We start from the raw sequence: 20,379 nt of genomic DNA, 5'->3' as shown, positions 1-20,379 counted from the left end.
TGACCTTGTGAAGTGAGTTGCTGTTGGCTCGTGAAGGTTTGTGTTTCGTGTGAATTCAGAAGAAGAAGAATAAAGAATGCCCCGTACCTATATGAATAACTCAAAGTCTGTGGTAAGTTAATTCTGAAATCTCAAGAACAAAAGCTTCATCCTCTTTTATAAAAATCCCATGTACCTTATTTTCGGTGTAACGTTGGCGACCGAAACAAAAAAATGGACCCCCCCCCCCCCCCGCCTCACATATTCTGTTTGACATGTATTATGCGCCTGACAAGCTGGTTAAAAGGATCACGTCACGTGTCCGTTGGTGTCCCCATGATTTGCAAGGAACCGACGGATCGTCAACAGACTTATTTCTGTGCGCTGAAATTACATCTAAAACAAATTTATGCAATATCCTAGATTATTGCAATGTTGTCCAATTACTGCTGGACCTTAACGAAGAGACGTTTCTGAGGCAAAGAATCACAGGAAATCAGGAAGAAAATATTATCACATATGTTTATTCAGTTTTTTTGCTCTTATGCTGCTCAATCATTTGATTAATTTTTGTGCACACACGTATAAAGCTATAATACATAGACTAACGTAAGCTTTTACAAAAACTGGTATCAGAAGGAAACTGAGGCAGATACAGAATGTCTGAAGTTATATCTGGATTCACTCACTTCTGCATATCTTTAGTGTAGTAAATCAGTTATGTAGACAACATTGTAAACTGATTTTCTGTTCGTTGTTGCTTGTCTACAATGGCCAAAAATTATCATATGTACATTAGTGTATTATACGCTGAAGAGTCAAATAAACTGGTACACCTGCCTAATATTGTGTAGGGCCCCCTGGAGCACGCAGAAGTGCCGCAACACGACGTGGCATGGACTCCAACAATGTCTGAAGTAGCGCTCGAGGGAATTGACACGATGAAACCTGAACGTTGCAAGGCATCCCAGATATGCTCAATAATGTTCATGTCTGGGGAGTTTCGTGGCCATTGGAAGTGTTTAAACTCAGAGCTACTCTGTATCAATACTGGACGTGTGGGGTGTCGCACTGTTCTGCTGGAATTGCTCAAGTCCGTCAGAAAGCACAACGGACCTGAAATTATTGATGCAGGTGATCAGACAGGATCCTTACGTACGCCTCACCTGTGAGAGCCGTGTCTAGACGTTTCAGGGGTCCCATACGACTCCAACTGCACACGCCCCACACTATTACAGAGCCTCCACCAGCTTGAACGATTCCCTGCTGAGATGCAGGGTCCATGGATTCATGAGGTTGTCCCATACCCGTACACGTCCATCCGCTCGATACAATTTTGAAACGAGACTCGTCCAACCAGGCAACACGTATCCAGTCATCAGCAGACCAACGTCGGTGTTGACGGGCCCAGGCGACGCGTAAGGCTTTGTGCCGTTCGGTCATCATGGGTACACGAGTGGGCCTTCGGCTCCGAAAGCCCATATCGATGATGTTTCGTTGAATGTTCGCACGCTGGCACTTGTTGATGACCCAGCATTGAAAACTGCAGAACTTGCGGAAGAGTTGCATTTCTGTCACGTTGAACGATTCTCTTAAGTCGTTGTTGGCCCCGACCTTGCAGGATCTTTTTCCGGCCGCAGCTATGCCAGAGATTTGATGTTTTACCGGATTCCTGATATTCACGATTGTTGTTGTTGTTGTTGTTGTTGTCGTCGTCGTCTTCAGTCCAGAGACTAGTTTGTTGCATCTCTGCATGCTACTCTATCCTGTGCAAGCTTCTTCATTTCCAAGTAACAACTACACCCTACATTCTTCTGAATCTGCTTAGTGTGTTCATATCTTGGTCTCCCTCTACGATTTTTATCCTCCAGGCTGCCCCCCGAGTACTAAATTGGTGATCCCTTGTTGCCTCAGAACATGTCCTACCAACCGATCCCTCCATCTAGACAAATTGTGCCTCAAATTCCTCTTCTCCGCAATTCTATTCAGTAACTCCTCAGTAGTTACGTGATCTACCCATGTAATCTTCAGCATTCTTACGTAGCACCACATTTCGAAAGCTTCTATTCTCTTCTTGTCTAAACTTTTTATCGTCCACGTTCCACATCCATACATGGCTACACTCCATACAAATACTTTGAGAAAAGACTTCCTGACACTTAAATCTATGAACTGTTTAATTTCTCTTCTTCAAAAACGCTTATCTTGCCATTGCCAGTCTACATTTTATATCCTCCCTACTTCAACCATCATCTGATATTTTGCTCCCCAAATAGCAGATCTTATCTACTTCTTTAAGTGTTTCATTTCCTAATCTAATTCCCTCAGCAACACCTGATTTAATTTGGCTACATTCAATTATCCTCCTTTTGCTTTTGTTGATGTTCATCTCGGTACACTCGTGAAATGGTCGTACGGGGAAATCCCCACTTCATCGCTACCTCGGAGATGCGGCTGTGTCCCATCTCTCGCACTCTGATTATATCACCAAGTTCAAACTCATTTAAATCTTGATAACCTGTCATTGTAGCATCTAACAACTGCGCCAGACACTTGTTGTCTTACATAGGTTTTGCAGACCGCAGCGCCGTATTCTGCCTGTTTACATACCTCTGGATTTAAAGATGCATGCCTATACTAGTTCTTTTGGCGCTTCGATATGTATTTGCATGTTTCGTCACAAATTTTTTATTACCTTTTAAATTAATTTAACTTTCGGAGTTTTTGATTTATTCCAATTCACTCAAGATCTGTGGTAGGTAATTAGCATCCTTTTTTTCTTAGAATATATTATTATTGAGGGTCTCCTTACTATGGATCTAAGGAACATAGAGTGTATCCAGTATAATCTTACATCATGCTGCCTTCTATTCATTTCTCATAGGAGATACATATGATGGCGTTCAAATGTAGTTATCCATAAGTAACCCCAGGATTTGAGAAGATAATTGGTTGTAAGCTGCAAGATATGCAGAAAATACATCAGTGGATAGAGCATCTATCCAAGTTTTGAACTCAAGTTACAGGTGCTCATTATGAGCATCGTTTGCGATGCTGCAAATGTCAATGTGTGCGTGCAGTCACTGAAGTGGCCAACTAGAACTGCCTGCGAAGCCACAGCAGCAGCCCGCTTTGGAAATCTTTTGATTGTCTTGCCTGTCTGCAGATGCGAACTAATCCTATGCGACAACAAGCAGCGGACGATTTGGCTACATGTTCTGACACCCCTGCCCAATACAACTACGCCATGGGGGGGGGGGGGGGTTACGAATTAAAACTTGTAGGGGTACTCTATTCATCGATATACATCTTCCCGTATGTCTTGTGATTTTCATACAAACATTTTCTGGAAACCTAGACGTGCTTATGAGTGAAACTGAATATAGCATCGCGTTAGATATTACTTTCTTGTTACTCTCGCTCATATTACGTAATCTCATTCCTTTATACACTAGTTGACAAAAATCATGGGATAGCGAGATGCACGCATACAGATGGCGGTTGTATCGCGTACACAAGACATAAAAGAGCAGTGCATTGACGGAGTTGTCATTTGCATTCTGGTGATTATTGTGAAATGGTTTCCAACGTGATTATGGTCGCATGACGGGGACGCGGAATGGTAATTGGAACTAAACGCATGGGACTTTCTACTTCGGAAACTAACAGGGAATTCAATATTTCACAACCCACAGTGTCAAGAGTGTGCCGAGAATACCAAATTTCTGGCATTGCCACTCAGCACGGGCAACGCAGTGGCCGATGGCCTTCACTTAACGACCCAGAGCAGTGGCGTTTGCTCAGAGTTGTCAGTGCTGACAGACAAGCAACACTGCTTGAAAAATTCGCAGAAATCAATGTGTCCATTAGTACAGTGCGGCGAAATTTGGCCTTAATTTTCTCACACAGCTACGTCGTCGGCAGCGTCTTTCCTGAGCTCGTGACAATATCGGTTCGACCCTAGACGATTGGAAAATCATGGCCTGGTGAGATGAGTTCCGATTTCAGTTGGAACTGTTGACTTAACGGTTCGAGCGTGGCTCAGAGGCTCACACAGTTGTGGGCCCGAGCTGTCAACAAGGCATCGTGCAAGCTGGAGGTAGCTCTATATTGGTATAGGCTGTGTTTACATGGAGTGGACTGGCTCCTCTGTTCCAACTGAACGGATAATTGACAGGAAATGGTTATGTTAGGCTACTTGGTGACCATTTGCACTCCTTCATGGACTTCATGTTCCCAAACAATGATGGAATTTTTATGGATGGCAAGGTGACATGTCACTGGGCCACAACTGTTCGCGATTGGTTTGAAGAACATTCTGAACAATTCGAGCAAATGATTTGGCCACCCAGATCGCACGAAATGAATCCCATCGAACACTTTATGGGGCACAATCGAGAGTTCAATTCGTACACAAAATCCTGCACCGGCAACAGTTTCGCAATTATGGACGGCTACAGACGCCGAGTTGCTGTACTACACCGGGCAAATGGACGTCTGACACTATGTTAGGAGGTATCCCACGGCTTTTGTCGCCTCAGCGTAATACACGTGCACAATGGGAGCCGCGGCGCGTGTCCAGGCACCTTTCACATGAGGGCACAGTTTTGTGACGGGCGAATGTAGTGGGGGAGGGGAAAACAAAAAGGGAAGAGCTGCAGCCAAGAGGCAGGGAGAGGAAGGAGAAAAGACGATAGATCGTTCGCCTCAAAAATCTTAAGTGGGTGGAGGTTTGTAAATGGAAGTCACAGATGATTAAGACTGCACTGAGGTGAACAACAGTTCCACAGTACGTTCCTATTCCTGGTAGGGAGAAGCTTGTCTTTTGTTTTTAACTATTGGGTGGAGTGAGTCTCGTTATGACAAGTGAGGCAACGCAGCGAAATCGTATTTTGAGTTTTTGTTTTGCTTGTTACGGCTTTGCTTTGATCGGCAATGTAACAATAAGTACCGAGTCACGACACAGTTGGAAACAATGCGATTTTAACTGCGTGCTGCTCCGCGCTTTGAACTGTATCATCAGAAAAACAGCTAATAAAATTTGTTCCTTTTATTTCAATGCAAATTCGTGGTAATCTCCATAAACAAATAAACAGGCTCAGTGGCTATGATTCTTGTTACGCCACCGCATGTGATCTATGAAAGCCATTTGACTGTAAATGACAGAATCCTTTTCAAGTAAATCAGAATATTGGGGTGTCACAGAAAATTTGTAGAACAGTTTAAGTCATAACTAACAGGATACAGAGGATATCATTGGGAAAGAATCCTGTGCTATGCTATTAGTCTTCATCAGAGTGGGAACTGGCTCTGAGCACTATGGGACTTAATAGCTATGGTCATCAGTCCCGTAGAACTTAGAACTACTTAAACCTAACTAACCCAAGGACATCACACAACACCCAGTCATCACGAGGCACAGAGTGGGAACTCCCATAAGTTTCCGTTCTTTAATATATCTGCTATTTGAACAGCTACACTGGTTGGTCAGCGTTAGTTTTATTTCATTGCAGAGGTTACAAATGTTTGCAGTATACAGAAAGTGTAATCGTTTCAATCGTAAAAGAGGGGATGGGGCAATTGTGCCCCCCCCCCCATTCTTCCTGGAATTTGGAGCAGAGATTTGCCGTGATTCCGCTATCTCTCTCGTTTAGCCAGTTTTAGTATTTCGTGGCTAAGGGTGAACGGCGTGAGACAATACTGTGGCTTCAATGGTTGCTGTGTAACTTACGTTTGTTTTGCAGTATCAGATTCTAGCCTCCTCGCCCTCCTCCCCTCTCCCTCCCACTGGATAAATTTCTGGAAACGTCCATGTTTTCCACCCTGTTCACTGCTGTTGCGAAACTTTGAAAAATAAAATGTGAGAGCACGCAGTATAAAGCAACTGACAGAGTTAAATTGTTGGCATTGAAACTTGATACAGTGTTCAGTTGGGAGGAGCATAAAACAAAGCTGATGAACCACCGAAATAAAATACGTGTTCGCAATTCGAAGATCGCTGAACTAGCTGGAATACCTCGCTAACTTTCATTTCGTAAATCAGTATACGGTTGCTGATCCAGCCAAGCTAAGCCTTCTATGTCAATTACACACGCCGTCTTATTCCGCCCGCTTGTCAAATTTTAAATGCTTATTTTAAGTGACCACATTACGTAAATTCTGTTCATGTAGCTGTAGTGTAAATTTGGGTGTAAGGGTTTACTCGGAGACAGCTGTTGGAACATGACCTATCACAAATTAGCGGCGAAGATGGTACAGAATGATCCATATTGTGTGAACAGTGACAGACAGTTTTCCGCCAACTAATAACAACCAATGTCCACTGCAAGAGGAAAGTCTGCACGCTATTTTGATGGCGAACGGAGGTTGTTGCGCCAGGGAGAGTCTATGAATAGAGACGGCAGTTTCTAAAACAGTCGCCTTGCGAGACTCACAGCTTCATTCTGCAGCTTTTTCGAAACGACATCTGTCGAAACAGGAATCAGGGAGAACGGATTTTTTTATATCCCCGCGCGCTCTCGGAATAGTTTTATCGGCGATCGGAATGACACATTGACAGCGTGCCAAGTGGGGAGCCCCATTTGTGAATAGCCCGCCCTGTGTTTCGTTGCAAGTTTTGGCACTGAATCACCGCTAATTTGTTTCCGTGCCGCGGCGTAGCGAGATTTAACACTGCGATGACGCGTCGCTGCAAACCACCTAGCTGCTGACGTCATCGGTACTGTAAGAAAATACACGCGTGGGAGAGGTAATTGAATGAAAAGGAAGCAAACGGCGGCGTTGGAGTCGTCAAATAACTCAATGATCGCATCTGTGACTTAGCGTTGAGCGTTACGAAATATCTAGCCCTATTAGTCTCCCAGTAAATAATGTATATAGAACATTGTCTACATAAAGGGTGTTGGGATATTTCCATTACAAACTTCTAGGACTTGTAGAGAGGAGTGAGTACATAATGTTTTGAATAGGAACACATGTCCGGGAACTACCGTTTCCGTTTTACGGCGGTTTTAGTTCAGATCGTTAACTCTTCCACTTCTGCTTCTGGAATTGAGTTAGATGTGACGCAGTACAGTTATTAGGTAACAGCTCGAAAGGAAACGTAACGAAACATCAATTTACCGCTGAAGCACATTTGTTTGCATTAATACTATACTTAAAGTACGCTCGGTTGTGTTTTGTTTCGGGATAATTCAAAAAAATGTGTTTCAATGATAAACGGATGTTTCGTTATATTTCCTTTCGAATTGTTACGTAATAATTGTTCTCATCATACCTAATTCGGTTCCTCACGCCTATGTTTCCGGACATGGGATCCTATTCAAAAATCCTGCCGCTGTGGAGAAACGGTTCTAGGCACGTCAGTCTGGAAACGCGCGACCGCTACCGTCGCAGGTTAGAATCCTGCCTCGGACATGGATGTGTGTGATGTTCTTGGTTAGGTTTAAGTAGATCTAAGTTCTAGGGGACTGATGACCTCAGATGTTAAGTCCCATAGTGCTCAGAGCCATTTGGACCATTTTCCTATTCAAAATCTGATGCACTCACTCCCCTCTACAAGTACTATAAGTTGGTGACAGGCATTTCCGAACACCCGGTATTTTAGAATGATCCCCGTTATGCAGCAGAAGTCTCAATGGCAAACTGATTGCTATGAGCAGTGAAATATCACTTGCAAAATATCGAAGTCTGAAGTAGAAATCAGCTTGTCAATGTTGTCAAAGGACGATAATGTTTGGGACTACCGGATGCAGTGACTTCTTGTATTAACTAATGCAGTTTCTCACATAATAAGGAGTCTTCAACATTGCAGTTTCGAAAAAAAATTACAGTAATTAAAAGCATCAACAGCTCTTTGCACCAGCTAAAGTATGGGAACCATTATGTTCACGAAGAGGACAACTGAAAATACGTGAAACAAACAGTAATCAGATAACTACTACCAATAGTACTATACGATTATCAGAGAAACCACGTAAAAATGTATCGGCGAACAGTTATATTTTGCAAAGATAGCGCTATTACCGATCGTTATTTAAAGTGTTTCGCTGGATGATAAAAACGTAAAATGTAGTGGGTAGACAATCAATTCCATTGTCAGATGACGCGGAAAATTAAATTTGGTTGGTCGTAGGGGAATTTGATCCGTAGTGTTCCCGAAACAGTGGGGACCATTGGCCTCTAGTGGCTTATTACAGAGTAAAATGTCCGGATTGTATCTCTAATCACTCTGGTGACGCTATCGCACTGAGAATACCTGCGCGCTAGTGTAGATTCAAAAATGGTTCAAATGGCTCTGAGCACTATGGGACTTAACATTTGTGGTCATCAGTCCCCTAGAACTTAGAACTACTTAAACCTAACTAACCTAAGGACATCACACACATCCATGCTCGAGGCAGGATTCGAACCTGCGACCGTAGCGGTCACGCAGTTCCGGACTGAAGCGCCTAGAACCGCACGGCCACACCGGCCGGCTGCTAGTGCAGATGCATGTGATTCCACATAAGCATCGTGTTAGTAAAGAACACGATCCAATAACTCACGTTAAGTCTTGTCTCTGCGACCTTGACAAGGGCACTGTACATACACTATCCACCAAAAATATCCAGACACAATTACATAATGCGCACTTGACTACTACATGTCACAAGCGGCGTACTCGCCAATATAAAAGGAGGCGGAGTGTACTGTGTTGTCAGTACCAAAGCAGTAACAGCAGAGTGAGTCGGTCAGAAGTGCTGAGTGACTTTGAACCTGACTGATCATTGGATACCACCTGATTAACATATCCATCAGGGACAATTAAACCCTCCTAAAGCTGAACAAGTCGACTGTAGGTGATCTGATTGCGAAATCGAAACGCGAAGGAAAAACCATAGCTACACGTCACGTAGGGCTACTGACGGACAGACACCGTCGAACATCGCGGCGGAAGGAGTCACTCACGAACTACGAAGCCATTAGTCTAGCTAGCACGATGACTGCTCGTGGCGAGCTAAAATGAATGGAATATAATGATCGATTAGTTCCTCATAAGTCACACATTTCCTTAGCGACGATTGAGATGATGAAAAGAGCTACAGTGGTGACTGGAAACGACGGATTTGGAGTGATCAATCATACTCTAACCTGTGGCAATACGGTGAAAGGGTTTGGGTTTGGCGAATGCCTTCAGACTGTTACGTGTCATCAAGTATAGAGAATACAGTGTTGTATGCAGGAGGTGGCTTTACAATATGGGGATGTTTTTCGTGTTTAGGGTGTCGCCTCCTTATTGCGCTTAAGAGAACGCCAGATGGCGGAATATCCTTGGGATGAGTTGGAACGTCGACTTTTCTCTAGATACCAGCGTCCAGCATCACAATTGTCCCTTGTTTCGGCTCTTGAGGAGGAATGGCCTGCTATTTCTCCACAAACACTCAGACGTCTCATTGAAATTGTCCCAGAGAGTTCAAGACTACATAAGGCAAAGAGTGGACACACTGCCTATTAATGTCCACTAACAGGTGTCCGGATACTTTTGAACATATAGCATGTGCGTGCAGGTATACTGGTAAAGGAAGCGGTGTTAGCTCCAAAATGCGACATCGTAAAGAAATTACTTCATATGTGAAAGTTGTCCCATACAAAATGCATTTGAGATTAGTACTGTAGCAAAGTAACAGTAATATACCATTTCAAAATCGTTTCGAGGAAAAATAAACTGCAGGGTAGTGGCTACTAACTCACTGAAACTACCCTTTATTTGGAAGTTTGTCATGTGGCGCTATAACAATGTCACATTTGGGCCTACGCTAAGGTTCGGACAACACGTAGCGGACTGCCGATAAGGACAGAAAACATTTTTTCCATTGCTACTTCGGCAGCGAAGGAATGGATGACAGCCAAGGTGCAGAGGATATAAAATGCAGACGCCCGATTTAGTCCGACTACATTCATTATACCTGCTTGACTTTTGCTGATATGCGTACTATAACCTCTTCCAAATACAATATCCATTCCTTTCAACTGAACTACGCTCTTGACCATCTCTGTCAGAATTACAATATCACTGGTGAAACTAAAAGTTACGAGTTAAATACTGACAAAATTGCAAAAAAAAATATTTTCGAAGAATATACACAACAAATGTAGTGACATATGAAATTTCGGAAATAAAGTTGCCGAGCGTGGTATTTCGGTAATTAAAACTAAGTTTTAAAGCGTGTTCAATTGTTTTAGAATTATGACGTGATAGTTTGAAACTGTTTTCCGGGTGGCAAAATATCATCCGTTTCAACAACATTAGTAACTCCGCTCCTAATTAAAATAAGGAACAGATTTTTGATCAGCTTAAAGTCATTATAGGGATCCGTATAATACAAAAATTTTGGATTTTTTACGTGCCGCTTTCACTATTCTTCACGCGGTTTTCTGCCCTGTGTAATCGTTCGCTGTGCGCTGACATTTTGTTTGTGTTTGTTTCATCCATTTCGCTGAGTTAATATTTTGTAAGTTATTACGATCCTTTGTTAAGTGTTGCGTGATACTGAACAATGTCAGCAGCAAATTCGTCAAATGTTATTCAGTGGGGAAGTTCGACGTCGCTTTCTTGGCCCACAGGATTGCCGTACGAGCTTAGTCGAGATAATTAATTGTTCGACACGTTCTTATACTGTCAACAATTGTTCTTGATAAAGTCCCCAATCAATTCCTACCACGCTAAAGCGAAAGGAGATGATGATTGATTGTATTCAGCGTCGCAATGTCGAAATAGGCATACTAATTAGGCTGCCACTTCATTAATGCCACTGCAATTCAGTATAATTGGTATGCGTTCAAACTGAAGGCATAATATTTTTGTTGTGTTAGTAGCAAGTACAAAGTTTGACGTGAAGACGTAATTACAGGGTAATTATAGACTTAGCGACTTGTTTCTCCTAATGAAACCAACCAGGTGACTGCTTTGATTTTGACGCGTTAGCGATCTGAACATTATGGGTCACATTGAACTCAGATCAATTCGTGTTAGGGATTCTGACGTGGAAAAGATGAAAAGACGATGTGTTCTTGCATCTTAGTATGTAATGTGTTCACAAATTGAATGAAATGGATTGTGTCTTTAAGAGACGGTATAATATGAACATCAATAACAGTAAGACAAAGTGACATAATGTAAAAAAAAGTGAACCAGGTAATGGACAGGGAAATAGATGAGGAACTGAGACAGTAAAAGTAGTATATGAGTCGTTCTATTTAGGCAGGAAAATAACTGATGATGGCCGAAGTTAGGAAGATATAAATGCCAACAAGCAACCGCATGAAAAGCATATATCAGAAAGGAGAGTTTGTTAACATGTAATATAAATTTAAATATTACGAAGTCTTTCCTGAAGGTATTTGTCATCTGTATAGCCTTGTATGGAAGTGAAACATTGGCGATAGGCAATTTACACAAGAACAGAATAAAAAGTTGGAAATATAATATTATAGAGCAATGCTGAAGATTACATAGGTAGACCAAATTACAAATAAGGAGCACTGAGTCGAACAGGAGAAAAATGAAATCTGTGGCAAATTTGATTCAAAGAAGGGATCGGTTGAAAGGACGCATTTAGAAGCATCAAGGGTCTGTCAGTTTGATAATGGAAGGAAATGTGGCGGGTAAAAATGTTAGAGGTGGAATGAGGAATGAACGCAGGAGGAAGGTTGAAATGGATGGTGGTTCCAGTAAGTGTGTAGAGAAAAAGAGGCTCGTTTAGGATATAGTAGCATGGCGAACTGCATAAAACCAATTTTAAGACTAAAGACTACAATAGCAACAATAAGCTCAACAAAAAAAGATTCTCGCACGTCAAAAATTCGGTGACGCCGTCAGTAAATGCATTTTTGTAAACATTCCGTATGTTGTCTTAAAAATTTGTCGCCGTACATAAAACTAAAATAAGACATAGTACAGCTCTTCCAGAAGGTATTTGTCGCCGTACATAAAACTAAAATAAGACATAGTACAGCTCTTCCAGAACACATTGATGCCTGTTTCATCTTTGCACACTGAATACCTTGTGAGTTTGAGCGAGTTAAATAAAGTGTATGATTACGCGTGTGTTCCATATGCCACGTGGCAACTTCCCCGCGCCTCCATGTGCTCCTGCCGAAATGTTAAGTAATTCTGAAAGGGGTATAATTTAACTTAGACTGTATCGTTTTTCAGTCCACATCTACGGTGGCCAGCCACCATCGTCGCGGATTAAATAATGAAATCATTGGTTCTTTTGATCTGGCGTGAGTCCTCAGTCTCGTTACGAGATGACGTCACCGGCCGGAGAAACTCGGGCGGTGACAGAGATATCAGCTGTGAGGCGGCGCTAGGCGCGCACGTGCTGGCTCACGTGTGGCGTGCGCTTTGGGAAGGGTGACTCAGACGCGCTGGCGCTTCGCCACGCGGCCACGTGGGGCGCTGGCATCGCGCCCGCCGCTACTGGGAAGCGAAACCGCGACCACGCCGCGGGCTCAGCGCCACCTCTGCCGGCTTCCCAGGAATTACGACGCTCTAAATCTCGCGCCAAATTACATCTCTGAAGTGGGGACGGGGCTGTGCCGCAGCTTTCAGTAGCATTCATCACGGCTGTATTTCAGGTAGACACTTGACGGGATAATATTTTTCTCCTACAAAAAAGCAAGCCATGTGTTATATTTTGGTAGTAGAAGTCCATCAGCTTTCTCTGTTTAGGTTTTTGTTTGAACCTACATGTATTTAAGAGCGAAAGTTCTGTCCTCAGAGCTCACAGATTTAACTGAGGCTTTTCATCATGGCTTCGTCAGTTAGTTGCACTTGGAAGAGAATGAAATGGTAAATAAATGGAAAAGACACGAGAACTTCGATGTACTGACCCCATGTTACTGAAGCTTTAGTGCATCAATATGTTGCGACATTATGTGTGTGCTTCTTTATTTATTTAGCATAAAGCTTACAGAATTATATTTTACAAATATACACAATTAAGTTGATATGAAGAAAGATAAAATGATATGAATCATAACAAGCAGAGACATCTATGAATATGTACGTCTCGGTAATAATGAAAGCTGGAGAACCAGCAGCAGCTAAAATAAGTTGAGAAATCCATTTTCTATCAAAGGTGGAGATCCAAAGAATACAGCCAGTTAACCGCAGGTGTTGCTCGACGAAGTCTTTCCAAGTTCGAAATAATTTTCTTTTTCCGCAATCGAGCAAAACGTGCTGTAGTGTTCGTTCGCAGTGGCACATGTCATTATCGACGACTAACTACGTGTGTTTCGTTGCTTTCGTCGCAAAGTGACCAGTCCTGATGCGGTTGAGGGAGTTCCATATTTTTGTTGGTTGGTCAGCACTCGGTGGTTGAATGGTCGGATACATTTTACCTAATTTCTTACGACTATGGAAGGACGTCCTCTGATTTCTCCGATCATCTCTTAGAAAAATGTGGTTCAAATGGCTCTGAGCACTATGGGACTTAACATCTATGGTCATCAGTCCCCTAGAACTTAGAACTACTTAAACCTAACTAACCTAAGGACACCACACAACACCCAGTCATCACGAGACACAGAAAATCCCTGATCCCGCCGGGAATCGAACCCGGGAACCCGGGCGTGGGCAGCGAGAACGCTACCGCACGACCACGAGCTGCGGACGTTCATCTCTTACATTACAGCTTTCTGGGGGCGAGTTCGCCATTGTTACCCAGATTTGTTCTCTATATTTTAGCCGAGTGCGTGGTAAGTTGTTGAATGTTTCATGAATTGGTATGTCTCTGGATCTTTGCGTTTCATCCATCCATGTGTTAGTACTTGTTGTAGGAGATCTGGAGAGGCAGTATTAGCGAGTACTGACAGCCATGGTGTTGGTGTGGATGTAAGAGTTCGTGTCACGACTCTCATCGCTTCATTTAGATAGATACCCATTTAGTTGGCATGGCTACTTCTACTCCAAACAGCAGGATACAGAAGTGCCTGTGCTTTAGTCCTTAAGGTATTGGCATTAGATCCCCAGCTAGCACTAGTCAGTTTCCTTCGTATATTACGTGTCGATTTTCGCTGAAGATGAAACAGCGATGGGAAAATTCATCGCGGAGAAAGAGTTAAGATTTTGGGATAATGTAAATGTGTAATAGCGCTGCTGATTCTCTAATATTAATGATCATGTTATTTTTGATTATATTCGTCAACAGATAAGGCCTTTTTGCCGGGCTATGACCGAGAACATACGGATGACTTTCATGATGCACGGAAAAAAATTTGCAGAACGCAAGGAAAATGTTTCCTGTTTATTATCATGATGTGTAAAGCACTGACGGAAAGGCAGATAACTGTCAACCGCAAATACATTTCTGGATCGTGAATGTGGCGCATCTGCTCTGAAATACGTATAGGGCTACCAGCTGTACGAACCGAACAACTGAAAATCGTTTCGTGTACTGGTGCCCAGTACAGGGCGCCACTACTTTGCTACATGCCATGCCAGTAAATCACTTTCTGGCCTGAAGATGGAACAGCCGCAACCGATAACCGGAAATTACTGCCAATAAAGCAGCTACTTGGATCATGCACACTAGTAATTTAAACATTCGCCTAAACGCTCAACACATTCTACAAGGAAAGATCAAACAATTCCGGTCGAAGTCCATATTGCCCGAAATCGGTATGCCAATCAGGCAAAATCGCCGTATGCACTGAGGCAATCTTGCCACCGACGCACCCGTTTAGTAAAACACCACGTCCGTAAATTCCTGCTGCACATTCTCGAGTGACAGGAATTGTCGGCCTTCAAGACTTTGTTTTTAAGGGGACGAAGGCGTGAAGATCGCATGGGGAGAGATCAGTACTACAGGGCGTGGGCTCGAGTGTCCCCCCTTTACGTTGGCGTAACTTCTGCTTTACGACATATGCGATAATGGGGACGTCCGTTAAACAGTAGTACTCCTTGTCACCGTTTTCTACAACAGCAGTTTTCGACAGACATGCTGCCCCACACACATTCTTCAGTCTCCGATGGATGTCTACCTGTGTTGTCCTTCGGCAACCAAGAAAAGAACAAAAGCGTGTTGGTCTTGTTTGGACGGATTTGGTAATAACGTCACCATAGTTCACGTTTCCGTATTTATCGTAAGTACTTCGGAAAGAGAAGAATGCCACAATAATGCCTTGCCTACATGTCGGTGCTGATATACCGGGATCGGAGTCGCGCTACTTTGCATATAAGCTGTAGCAACGCCCTCAAATGGAAGCTTTTTGATCGCCCCTTATACACTAAAGCCAGTCGGCACTCTACGTAAGTAACTGAACACATAATTCACTTGACATTGCGGTAGACAGACTTGCCAGGTCATGAGGGAGCAGATATGCACGTCCTGACAGTCTTTACACTTAAACGTAGCGTCTTCTCCAGTGTATAAAACATCATAAAACTGCACGGCGGCCGAAGTCCTTTTCCTTGTTAGTCTCCGGGCTCGTAACGGTAAGTAAGCCAGTTCGAACTTTCTCTCCGTCTCTAATGACTTCGCTGGCAACAGGATGTTACATCCTAACCTCCTCTCCTTCTTACTAGTATGTTTTGACACCACAGTAAAATAGTGACCACCACTGACATAACTAGCCCCCCCCCCCCCCCCCAAATGGGTAGGAATCTCAGTTTCCGATACTGTGTACCAACTCCATTTAACGCGATAACTTGACAGCCAGTTTCAATGTTCTGATGTAGAAGCGCGGGACACGTGTGCACTGGCGAGAGCGAGCGCCAAGCTATTGTGTTTGCCGCCTGTCCAAACCTTTCTGCGAAGTGCACAAACGACGAGGTGCACTTGTGGCTTAGTTTGTTTTCCATCCGACGAAAATAGCCCGGAGAACAGCTTTGTTCTCTAAAGTAAGGTGTCACCCCCGCGTCCGACCGGGACTCGTTTAGCCTCGTTGCGAGAAGCGGGTCGCAGAAACATTTAGGCCCGCAGGTTCCGCTGTTTGTGTTCTATTTCGCGGCTACACATATCTGCAGTGCACGGCCAGCGACGACGGCCACCAACAAGCGCTTGCGACTCGCCTCTATACAGCGGCCAACACACTGTGTTTACTTTGGGAGCGGTCCCCCAACCCACCCCACATAAGCTGTGTCTTTGAAATCTAGAACAGCGAACTCTGCTGTAACCCCGAAATCGCGAGGTATCAGCATGATGTCAAAATTTACAATTTTCTTATCCATCTTTTTTTATTGCTTAATCCATCTTCCTTTATTGGTTTGGCCTACTGACGACCACTTGAAATAACTCACGTCTTCTCCAATTTTTCATTTCTTTCTTAGCAGTAGTTTTTTAATCTTTCCCTTTGTTGGTCTATTCCTTCTTCTGTCTATATTGCGCCTGTCTTTTTCTTTGTGTTCTCATGGAAGCCCTCCAAATTTTTTACTTCCGCTATGAACTTTTCTGTTTCTTCTATTTCTTTCTTAGTTGTTGCTATTTTCCTATGGCCTGCTTTAACTCCTTTGATCCTCGTCGTTCATGTTTTTTGGGTTTCTGTCAAAGTTGATAATTCTTTTTGTTTTTCTTTTTTCAGCTGGTCATTTTAGGTGTCCGTACAATACAGGTCTTTTCTTATGTTCGTTCTGTTCTTTCACAAACTTCTTAATTTCCAATACCATTGTCATATTTTGGTTGGAAGACTTTCCTGATTATTTTCATTTCCTTCTTTTCTATTTCTCCTAATTGTTTGGCTGTATTTAATGAAAGGCACTATGTAGCATGAAGACACTGTGGTCTATTTACAGTGCTGGAGTTTTGCATTTACGGGTAAATATTTTTCGTTATACAGGACTTTGGTTAATAGAAAGCCACTCCCATTTTTCTCGCTCCTGCTAAGTTAGTTTCTTTGCCCAAAGCAACTGGTTGTAGTATTTATTCTAGACATTTAAATTTTGTAGCCTTCTTTATTCTTCCACAATCGGTTTCCATGTATTTCGGTGCCTCCTTCGCATCTGTCATGTGCTCTGTTTTATTCAGAAAGTATACATAGGCCTGCTTTTGAAGCTGTCTCTTGTTGGAGATTTACCTACACTGTTGCATATGATATAGGTTCAGCGAAGATGGTAAGATCGTCTGCAGAAACCAAACAATTACAATTTTTTAAATTCCATCTTCTTCTGTTCTTTTCTTCTGCTCCCTGATTACTTTTTCTAGCATATAACTAAACAGCAGTGAGGACATTCCACATCCTTGCCTTACACCAGTTTTGGTCCTAAAAGCCTTGGAGGTTTCACCTAAGAACTTAATTTTCCACTTTATTAGTGTATCTTTTACGATTGTTACTGATTTGATGCCAGCTCCAAATTCTTTTAAGGTGTTGAGTAACGTATTATCGTGGTACGATTGGGGGCAATAACCTTCCACGCGCATTACGACACACATGTTATAGGAGATTTACTGCAAATTTGGAATGAAACAAACAGAAATAAAATGGATTACGCATACTGCCTAAGGGAAACACAGTGTAACGGAATTTCCTTTACTGTATCTCTCAGCCTCTGGTCAATGCTCGTATTGTCAACAACTCTCCTCGCTTGTTGAGGTGACGAGTTACTATGTAAAACACTCAAATAATACAATGATAAATTGCGAATAAGTCGACACCGGTCATTGTATTACAGTGGTGTTCAAACCTTACTGACGAAACTAACTTTCGCATGATGTGATTGCCAAAAACGGCCTAGCACAGCACGATGAAATTTAGATAATGTATGCGAAGAAATGCTGCAATACATTATGGTAGGTGCCCGAATGAAATACGTAATGAGACGAATAGAAATGATATTTTTATTCAAGCACAATGACTACACTGAAGCCAGCGCGATTCAGGGTTGTCCCGTGGACACTACAAAAGGCGGGACACGGTTCTCAATAGGGTGTGCGGCCACCACTGAAGGCAGTCGTGCTCTGCAGCGGAGGTGGGTAGAAGTTGTTGTGGTAGGGCGTTCTATTGCCCCACCAGCGCGGTTGGTGCACGAGGACGTGCAGAACTACGTCTCCCCAGCGAATTTCACACGTGTTCGAAGGGAATTAAGTCGGGGGGAAGAGGAGGCCAGTCTGTTCGTCAAATATCCTCTCTTTCCGACAGCTCCTTCACCTGCTCTGCTCGATGCGGTCTCGCATTATCATCCATAAAAATGAAGTCAGGGCCGAATGCGCCACTGGGAAGACACACGTCGACAGGTGAGTGTCCCGTTTTGAAAGACCTAGAGGTCAGTATGCCCATGCAGCATTACGCCTACCCACGCAGTAACAACCGGACCACCAAAACGATCATGATCGTCAATGTTGAATATACCCTTATACGGCGAGTGATGGGAGCAATAATGCATCCAGGAATGTTGTCGAACGTAGTTATTTAGGTGGTCCAGGTATTATGGTGTGGGAAGATTCAGTGTCGCACGGGCGTACTGGCCGCCATATCTTCGAACACGATACACTCAATGGTAAATAATATTGTGATAATCTACTCCTTCCCCACGTACATCTTTTCAAGGGTGCACTCATCCCGGACTTCATTTTTATGGAAAACAATACGCGACCTTATCGAACTGAGCAGGTGTAGGAGCTCTTGAAACGAGAGACTGGCCTCGTCTTTTACCTGACTTAAGTTCCACAGAGCACGTGTGGGATGCACTGAGGAAACGTACTGCAGCCCGTACACGTGCACCAACGGCTATCCAGCAGTTTTCAGCCGCACTGCTTGAGTAATGGAACGTCACACAATAAGAACTCCTTACATTCACGTGACCATCATGGAATCTCAATGCAGAGCATAAGAACCATGTCTCGGCTTTCATAGTGTTCAAAGAACCACCACATACTGTGTAATTACAGTCTTCGAATAAAAGTTCCATTTCTGTTGGTCTCATTGCGTATTTGTTTGAATTACCTTCTGTAATATACTGTAGCAGTTCTCTTTTTGTTTAGCCAAGTGTGTCACTTGGGAGTGTCACATCATACGAAATTTACTTTCGTTTTGCACACCAGTACGTTTGTGTTACCCCAAGGCTGAGGAATACAATACAAGAAAAAAAAGACAGCTATCACATACGTCGGTGGTTCAATAAATAAGAAGACAAGAGCTCTCAAAGGAGTGTCAATACTCCGTGAAAATTGAAGTCCTTGTCTATATAAAGGAGAGAATCAAAGTTTGAAACCATCGCCGGTAGAGGAAGCGGTCGTACCGCTATGTGCGTAATTGTGGGTTTGGCTTTAGCAACACAAATTCTTGTGTAACACGCAAATATATCTCACCATCGTCAGTGGCTTCATTATTTTTCTTAGTGCCACATACTGATGTTTATGTTGCTGTTTTTGCAGTACAGCTGATTTTTTATCCATTTTGTCATTTTTTGTTGATTCCCCTTTCTCCTGCCTCTATAAGCAAACAGTGCTTTCTACCACTGTGTCACTGTTTATCATATTTTCACTTATTCTGAACACCTGAATCTCTGACAGTCAGTGACACATACGGATGTACAGGAGACTGCTGTTCCGCTTGCCGCAGCAACAGATTGTACAACAGCTCAGACATGCCGGTCAATGAATCCACAGTGTTCACTCTCTTGCAGTACATTACGAATCTGTTGGGGGAAACCAGGGTCGTGAGTAGTAGGCCTATCTGTTTGAAAATTAATGTAGCGTGGAGACAGAAAATGGAATGGGCCATGATAAGCACTGGGCGAGAAAGTTGGCTGGGAGTTTCAAACACAACGAACCTTCCCCCCCCCCCCCCCCCCCCCATATTTTTTTTCAAAAGAGGAATCGTTCACTAGTCAATGTCATCTTAGACAGGACAGAAGAGGGAACTGATAATGAGTAGGACCAAAAAGCGGAGTCTGCAGCGAGAGAGTCGTTGCACGTTTCGAACCCAACCAATCTCCCCCGTCCGCTTTTTGAAAAGATGAACCAGTCGTTGGTGTCGAGGAAGACACGACAGAGACAGGCTCTGACAAGAATGAAAAAGTTAGATCGACATGATTCTGGATGGTCACTTTAAACTCAAGGGATCTCGCCCCCAACTCTTAAGGGCAGAGGAGTCTTCTCGGTAGCAGGGATGTTTCCGAAACACGTCTGCCTCAACTATATACGTGAGCAGACGTGCTGATCAAAGCATTTGTATGTGATCATGGGAGAAAGGTATCAGAATGTGTTATTTTTGTGATTTATCGTTTTAGATTACGTTTAATTTAGTTGATAAGGAGACGATTCGGAATCGGATTTTTGCTTTTTTTTATTTTTATGATACGTGAAGTTCAGAACTCAAATATTAACGCCCAAAAGCTGGAACTCTAAAAAATTCTCGTGAAAATCGATTGAAGTTTTCCATGTATCTTTAGTTCTCTGAACCTAGGCCGAACTGTCG

The 20,379-nt window shown here is 43.1% G+C and overlaps 1 protein-coding gene across 1 annotated transcript in view; it reads right to left on the bottom strand.

Annotated features, from left to right (window-relative positions):
• Window positions 1–20,379, bottom strand: part of LOC126417013 (uncharacterized) — a 311,463-nt gene that overhangs the window by 103,300 nt on the left and 187,784 nt on the right. The window lies entirely within an intron of this gene.

This window comes from Schistocerca serialis, chromosome 8 (genome assembly GCF_023864345.2).
Source record: "Schistocerca serialis cubense isolate TAMUIC-IGC-003099 chromosome 8, iqSchSeri2.2, whole genome shotgun sequence".
NCBI classification, from domain to species: domain Eukaryota; kingdom Metazoa; phylum Arthropoda; class Insecta; order Orthoptera; family Acrididae; genus Schistocerca; species Schistocerca serialis.
This window is presented reverse-complemented; position numbering and strand designations above follow the sequence as displayed.